Genomic DNA, 8,526 nt, shown 5'->3' on the forward strand with positions numbered 1-8,526 from the left:
TGTAACCACACATATATGTGTAATTTCGTATCTACTGATTTTTTGGCAGGTCTGTTTCTCCTGTTCCCCAGTTGGTGACGTAAAAACAAAGGAACGGAGACCAGAAGGTACAAATCTTGCTCTTGAAAACAGCACTAATATTTCCCTTTTCTATTTGGTGAAGTTCTAGACGAGTTTTGTAATCTCGTAGATTTATGCCTTGTGGCTAATGATTTTACTAACAACACTGATGATAGTGAGCCATACAGTTACATGACTTCAATTTACAAAGGTCATGCTGAATTTCAATTAGAGGTCAGTAGAGGCTGCCGTATGAAGTTCATAATACCGCTCGTTGTTCTCTTTTTGAAAATGTGAATTCTAGATTTGCTTTGTGATCTCGAAGACTTGTGCCTTAATGCTTATGATCATCGAAACTAAACTTATGATATCGAGCCATACAGTTGCAGGTATTTAGATTAGAAAAATCATTAAGTATTTCAGGTTCTGGTGAGTAGAGCACGGTGTATGAAGAGATAAACAAGAAGGCTGGATAAAAAAAGAAGGATGACGAAATCAAGAAGTTTGTCATGTTCATCTTAAATAGGGATCCGTATTCAAACCTCAGGCATTGCATACTCGAGAGTAGATGGTCATCAGTGAGAAGAGTTTGTTGTCTGACAGCCCCTGTCATTCGCCATAGAGAAAACTGGTTCCATGGTGTCTGCACGCGGTTCTAGGTAACTCTATTCCTCTAATATTTGATTGAAAAGGTACTACAAGTGTAAGAACACATATTTCTGTAATTTCATATCTACTGCATTTTTTGCAGGTCTTTTTTTTCTGTGCCCCACTTGCAGACGTAAAAGCCGAAGAACAAAAACCAGAAAATGGAAGCCCAGCTAATGAAAACAGCACTCGGTGTTCTATTTTTGTGACGGTGAAATTCTGGCTGAGCTTTGTGATCTGAATGATTTATGCCTTATCGCTCATGAACATGAAAACAACACATAAGATAGCGAGCCATACGGTGGTGTAAGTCTTCAGAGTACAAAGGTCAGGTAGAATTTCAGGTAGCGGTGAGGAAATCCTGCTGTATGAAGATGAAACCAACAAAGTTTACAAAATCAAGAAGTTTGAAATGTTCATCTTAAATAGGCATCAATATTTCAACTTCGGGCGTTGCATATCCGAGAGTAGATAGTCACCGTCAAGATGTTAGTCAGCCTTCGAATCCCTAGAACTCCTTGTTCATCTTTGACATTTACAACATAGCTATCAGATGCAAAAACTAATCTATTGTGCATGATGGATCCACTGAAATGCCTCTTCTGCCTATATTATAAATTCCGGGACCGTTGGCAGCCCTACAAGAAGAGTCATTAAAATAAGGAATGTCTGTGAGGAACCTGCTTTGATTCCTATTGGCAGATCCACAATAATCTTCTTGAATCCATGTTTATCACGATCTCCATGATGCTCATTTTTTCTTATTCATTTTATTATCCTATTGAAGACACCTCTGGTCATATGTGGTAACATAATCCTTTCGGAATAGCTCATTCTTCTGTATCCTCAAATGAGGCACTGGATTATCCCCACTCATACTTCAATTGTAGATCATTTGCATGCACCAAAAAAGAGCTTACTATTTCCGAGGTTCCATTCCCATCAAATAATGAATCACCGGCGCAGATGGATGGATTCAGTAATGCAGCGAAATGCAATACAAGTCTTAAATCTGTTGTAGCCGTAAGTAGCAGAATTACGCATGATTCTATCAAACAAGTATCAAAGAGATACTTTTTTTATAGAATCATGCGTAATTCTGCTACTTACGGCTACAACAGACTTAAGACTTATATTGCATTTCGCTGCATTACTGAATCCATCCATCTGTGCCGGTGATTCATTATTTGATGGGCATGAAGCCTCAAAAATAGAAAGCTGACCCTTTTTTGGTGCATGAAAATGATCTACAATTGAAGTATGAGTGGGGATAATCCAGTGCTTCATTTGTGGATACAGAAGAATGAGCTATTGCGAAAGGATTATGTTACCACAGATGACCAGAGGTGTCTTCAATAGGATAATAAAATGAATAAGAAAAAATGAGCATCATGGAGATCGTGATAATCATGGATTCAGGAAGATTATTGTGGATCTGCCAATAGGAATCAAAGCAGGTTCCTCACAGACGTTCCATATTTTAATGACTCTTCTTGTAGGGCTGCCAACAGTCCTGGAATTTATAATATAGGCAGAAGAGGCATTTTAAGTGGATCCATAATACACAATAGATTAGTATTTGCATCTGATAGCTATGTTGTAAATGCCAAAGATGAACAAGGAGTGCTAGGGATTTGAAGGCTGACTAACATCTTGAAGGGGGATGTCTTGCAGCAGAGAAGCGCAATAGATCATTCTTCTGTATCCACAAATGAGTCACTGGATTATCCCCACTCCTACTTCAATTGTAGATCATTTGCATGCACCTAAAAAGGGTCAGCTTTCTATTTCCGAGGTTCCATTCCCATCAAATAATGAATAACCGGCACAGATGGATGGATTCAGTAATGCAGCGAAATGCAATACAAGTCTTAAGTCTGTTGTAGCTGTAAGTAGCAGAATTACGCATGTACTACTTGCGTCTTTTACGGGCTTAACATTTGTATGGCTGTCTGCTGCATCACTGAATCCCTCCATCTGCAAGTGAATGAGCCACAGAAATAGAAAGCTGAGCCTTTTTATGGTCTTGCACATGATCTACAATTGAATACTGCGTGGTGATAATCCAGTGATTCATTCGTGAGCCACAATGCTTCTATGCTGGTAGTCGTCCCCCTTTTATGTTTTGGAGTCGAACTTTGTTTGACAGATGGGTGATCTTTGCATCCTTGGCGCTGTTTCTTCATCTTTTGAATTTATAACATTGCTATCAGATGGCAATACAAATCTAGTGTGATTTTTTAGCACTTATAAAGTTTGATTATTTTTTAAAATTTAATTCTTTTTAAAGGTGATCGTCTGCTTTGCAATTCTGAGAGTCTCTTCTTCTTCACGCACAGACAGGCTTTGCAGAGTTAAGGCCATTCGACACGAGTCGCTTCATTTTCCACCAAATCTTTAAGTATCTAAATTATTATTTTTTTTTGAGTATTCCACACATATATGTGTAATTTCGTATCTACCACTGTTTTGGCAGGTCTGTTTCTCCTGTGCCCCAGTAGTTGAAGTAAAAACCGAGGAACGGAGACCATAAGGTACAAATCTAGCTCTTGAAAACAGCACTCATATTTCTCTTTTCTTGATTGTGAAGTTCTAGACTAGTTTTGTGATCTCGTAGATTTGTGCCTTGTGGCTGATGATGATACAAACAACACTGATGATAGCGAGCCATTCAGTTACATGCCTTCAATATACAAAGGTCGTGTTGAATTTCAAGTAGAGGTAAGTAGAGGCTACTTGATTGTGAACATTAAAGCAAATACCTTAAGCTCCTATCACCAAACTGTTTCAATTGACTAACCATTTTCCGTTTGCTGGAAAGTTCTGCCAAGGATGACTTAGGCAAAGAAGTCAATAGAGTTTACTTCCCTATTTTTTGTGCTTTTCTTGTAATTTCTTCCTATAATTTTTCTTATGGATCCCTTGGCTTTGACCTGATGTAGCCTAGGGATGATTGCTTGAAGGTGGAGGGAAAGAAGCAATTATTAGTAGCCTAAACATCTTGGAGCTTGGGCCATGGATGACCTGGAAAAGCCCTTGCTTGTCCCAAAAATTTGTAATCATGGTGCAATTGATTTGGTGAGAAATTTTTTAAAAGGCACAAGTAACTAAAGATAAGTTGTAATCGTCCATGGCATATTGCTAACAGTTCTAATCCATATGATTTTGTAGGAGCGTATACCTCTGGATGAGGTTTTTGAACAACTTAGAACATCACATGGAGGACTTTCCTCCACACATGTAAAAGTGCGCTTAACAATATTTGGTCCCAATAAACTCGAAGAGAAGCCAGTAATTACTAGTTTTATTTTATTTTATTTTTTTTATGCACAGCATTTTTGTTTATTGTGCATGCTTAAATTGAATTAAAAGTCAAACAGGGTGGTCACTAAATGTATTGAAAAATGTTGAACTCAGGAGAACAAGTTTTTGAAGTTCCTCAGTTTCATGTGAAATCCATTGTCATGGGTTATGGAAGCTGCAGCAGTAATGGCAATTGTTCTTGCTAATGGTGAGGTGAGTTCTCCTGAAATTAATGATGGTTGGTCTTATGTGACTCATAGTGTAGAGCCCCTAATATTTAGGATGACCTCATTGTTTTCTTTTCTATGCTTTTAACCTCCTAAACTCTATGTCATTTTAAATTTCACGGAGAGGGTCCTGATTGGCATGATTTTTTGGGGATTGTTTGCCTTCTTATAATCAATTCTACTATTAGTTTTATAGAGGAAAAATAACGTTGGTAATGCAGCAGCAGCACTTATGCCCATCTTGCTCCCAAAACAAAGGTTAGCAGTCTGGAGCTTCAGCTTGGACATGAGATTGCACTTGTGAGAAATGATAAAAAATAATGTGGATCTAAATTTTCCTTATATTCTGCAGTGTTGGAGTTTGTGATTATTGCTCTTGGTTTGAGAATATTTAGGCAGAAATATGATTCCCATCTTGTTGTTGAGGGAGGCTCTCAGGTAAAACTATTGGCTAATTTTCTGCCAGTACATTCCCCACCTGGAGCCATTCCATGATGAGGCAGTGGTTCTTTGGGATGGTTTCAGCTAAATAGCTCCCATACTATTAAAAGTGTGAATGGAATAAATTACTCCTTCACAAGGATGGGTGTCTCTACCCTATCTTATTTATTTATTTATTTATTTTTTGAGATGGTGCTGACTCTACCCTATCTTATTGAAAGTGGTTCTCATCCTATTGACCTGGGCTGATTGGTTTGGTTGTTCTTGGGGCTGGGTGTAAGAAGGGTTTGTGGTCATATTTTAGTTTGATTTATTTTTTTGTGCTGGCTTGCTTTGATAGGCTAGTTTTAGCTTATGTAATCTTTGTTTTTGTCTACTTTTCTGCTTCCTTTTAATGAAATTTTCAGCAACTAAAGAAAAGGTAGAATAATCTTTTGTACTAATAACTTTGAGCATTTGAAAATAAAAAAAAATACTCACTTTTGACAGGAAAAAAGTATAGAAAATACAATTGACACGGTGAGAGCCTGAATTAGTCTCACCTCTGATGCAGCCCTCTCATTAAATACTAATGCATAATCTTCTGAATTTACGTTTTGAAAAATGGACAATGGCAAGAAATGGATGCTGTTGTTCTAGTACCAGGAGATATAATCAGCATAAAACTTGGTGACATCATCCCAGCAGATGCTCGTCTATATGAGGGAGACCCTCTAAAAATTGATCAGGAAAATTCCTCCTGTATCACATGAATGCCTGACTTATCCATTTTTGCCTTTATTTCTAATTTTGTTTGTCATTTCCATATGCAGTCAGCTCTTACTGGGGAATTTCTTCCACTAACAAAAAAGACAGGAGGTGAAGTATTTTCGGGTTCAACCTGTAACCATAGAGAGATTGAAGATGTTGTAATTGCTACATGTGTTCACTCTTCCTTTGGTAAAGCAGCCCATTTGGCTGATTCCACTGCAGTAGTTGGTTATTTTCAGAAGGTGAAATACATTCTGAAATATTAGAAACTGTGATTTACGAATATCTTTCCTCAATTAATAGGAGCTCATGGAACTGACTTTGCACTTTCCTTGTCCAATAGTAAGCACGTTTCAATTCTGTGCCCCAGTTGCAGACGTAAAAGCCGAGGAACAGTAACCAGAAAATGGAAGCCTAGCTCATGAAAACAGCACTCGGTGTTCTATTTTTGTGAAGGTGAAATTCTGGCTGAGCTTTGTGATCTGAAAGATTTATGCCTTATCGCTCATGAACATGAAAACAACACATAAGATAGCGAGCCTTACGGTGGTGTAAGTCTTCAGATTACAAAGGTCATGTAGAATTTCAGGTAGAGGTGAGGTGAGGAAAGCCTGTTGTATGAAGATGAAGACAAGAAGGTCTACAAAATCAAGAAGTTTGAAATGTTCATCTTAAATAGGGAACCATATTCAATCTTCGGGCATTGCATATCCGAGAGTAGATAGTCATTAGTGAGAAGAGTTTGTTGTCTGACAGCTCCCGTTATTCACCGTAGAGAAAAAGGGTTCCTTGGAGTCTGCACCCAGTTCCAGGTAACTCTATTCTTCTTACATTTGATTGAAGATGTACAAAAAGTGTAACCACACATATGTGTAATTTCGTATCTACCGCTGTTTTGGCAGGTCTGTTTCTCCTGTGCCCTAGTAGTTGACATAAAAATCGAGGAGCGGAGACTAGAAGGTACAAATCATGCTCTTGAAAACAGCACCCATATTTCTCTTTTCTTGATTGTGAAGTTCAAGACGAGTTTTGTGATCTCGTAGATTTGTGCCTTGTGGCTGATGATGATACAAACAACACTGAGGATAGCGAGCCATACAGTTACAGGCCTTCAATATACAAAGGTTGTGTTGAATTTCAAGTAGAGGTAAGTAGAGGCTATCGTATGAAGTTCATAACAGCGCTCGTTGTTCTCTTTTTGAGAATGTGAATTCTAGATTTGCTTTGTGATCTCGAAGACTTGTGCCTTAATGCTCATGATCAACGAAACTAATATTAAGATATCGAGCCATACAGTTGCAGGTATTTAGATTAGATAAATCATTTAGTATTTGAGGTAGTGGTGAGCAGAGCGGTGTATGAAGAGATAAACAAGGAAGGCTTACTAAAACAAGACGTTTGACGAAATAGAGATGTTTGTCATGGTCATCTTAAATAGGGCTCCATATTCGAACCTCAGGCATTGCATACTCGAGAGTAGATCGCCATCAGTGAGAAGAGTTTGTTGTCTCACAGCCCCCGTCATTCGCCAGAGAGAAAACTGGTTCCAAGGTGTCTGCACACAGTTCCAGGTAACTCTATTCCTCTCATATTTGGTTGAAAAGGTACTACGAGTGTAAGAACACATATTTGTGTAATTTCATATGTACAACATTTTTGGCAGGTCTATTTTTTCTGTGCCCCAGTTGCAGACGTAAAAGCTGAGGAACAGAAACCAGAAAATGGAAGCCTAGCTCATGAAAACAGCACTCGGTGTTCTATTTTTGTGAAGGTGAAATTCTGGCTGAGCTTTGTGATCTGAAAGATTTATGCCTTATCGTTCATGAACATGAAAACAACACATAAGATAGCGAGCCTTACGGTGGTGTATGTCTTCAGATTACAAAGGTCATGTAGAATTTCAGGTAGCGGTGAGGAAAGCCTGCTGTATGAAGATGAAGACAAGAAGGTCAACAAAATCAAGAAGTTTGAAATGTTCATCTTCAATAGGGATCAATATTCAATCTTCGGGCTTTGCATATCCGAGAGTAGATAGTCATTAGTGAGAAGAGTTTCTTGTCTGACAGCTCCCGCTATTCACTGTAGAGAAAAAGCGTTCCTTGGAGTCTGCACCCAGTTCCATGTAACTCTATTCTTGTCACATTTGATAGAAAATGTACAAAAAGTGTAACCACACATATATGTGTAATTTCGTATCTACTACTGATTTGTTAGTTCTATTTCTCCTGTGCCCCTGTAGTTGACGTAAAAACCGAGGAACAGAGACCAGAAGGTACAAATCTAGCTCTCAAAAATAGCACTCATATTTCTCTTTTCTTGATTGTGAAGTTCTAGACTAGTTTTGTGATCTCGTAGATTTGTGCCTTGTGGCTGATGATGATACAAACACCACTGATGATAGCGAGCCATTCAGTTACAGGCCTTCAATATACAAAGGTCGTGTTGAATTTCAAGGAGAGGTAAGTAGAGGCTACAATATGAAGTTCATAACAACGCTCGTTGTTCTCTTTTTGGGAATATTATTTCTAGATTTTCTTTGTGATCTCGAAGACTTGTGCCTTAATGCTCATGATCATCGAAACTAAACTTAAAATATCGAGCCATACAGTTGCAGGTAGTGGTGAGCAGAGCATGATGCATGATGAGATAAACAAGAAGGCTTACTAAAACAAGAAGGTTGACGAAACCAAGAAGTTTGTCATGTTCATCTTAAATAGGGATCCAAATTCGAACCTCAGACATTGCATACTCGAGAGCAGATGGTCATCAGTGAGAAGAGTTTGTTGTCTGACAGCCCCCGTCATTCGCCATAGAGAAAACTGGTTCCATGGTGTCTGCACGTAGTTCCAGGTAACTCTATTTCTCTCATATTTTATTGAAAAGGTACTACGAGTGTAAGAACACATATTTCTGTAATTTCATATCTACTGCATTTTTGGCAGGTCTATTTTTTCTGTGACCCACTTGCAGACGAAAACAGCCGAAGAACATAAACCAGGAAATGGAAGTCTAGCTAATGAAAATAGCACTCGGTGTTCTATTTTTGTGAAGGTGAAATTCTGGCTGAGGTTTGTGATCTGAATGATTTATGCCTTAT

This window comes from Aristolochia californica, unplaced genomic scaffold (assembly GCF_029961685.1).
Source record: "Aristolochia californica isolate CCGP_79_NKW_82.1479 unplaced genomic scaffold, dmAriCali1.0.hap1 SCAF_7, whole genome shotgun sequence".
NCBI classification, from domain to species: Eukaryota; Viridiplantae; Streptophyta; class Magnoliopsida; order Piperales; family Aristolochiaceae; genus Aristolochia; species Aristolochia californica.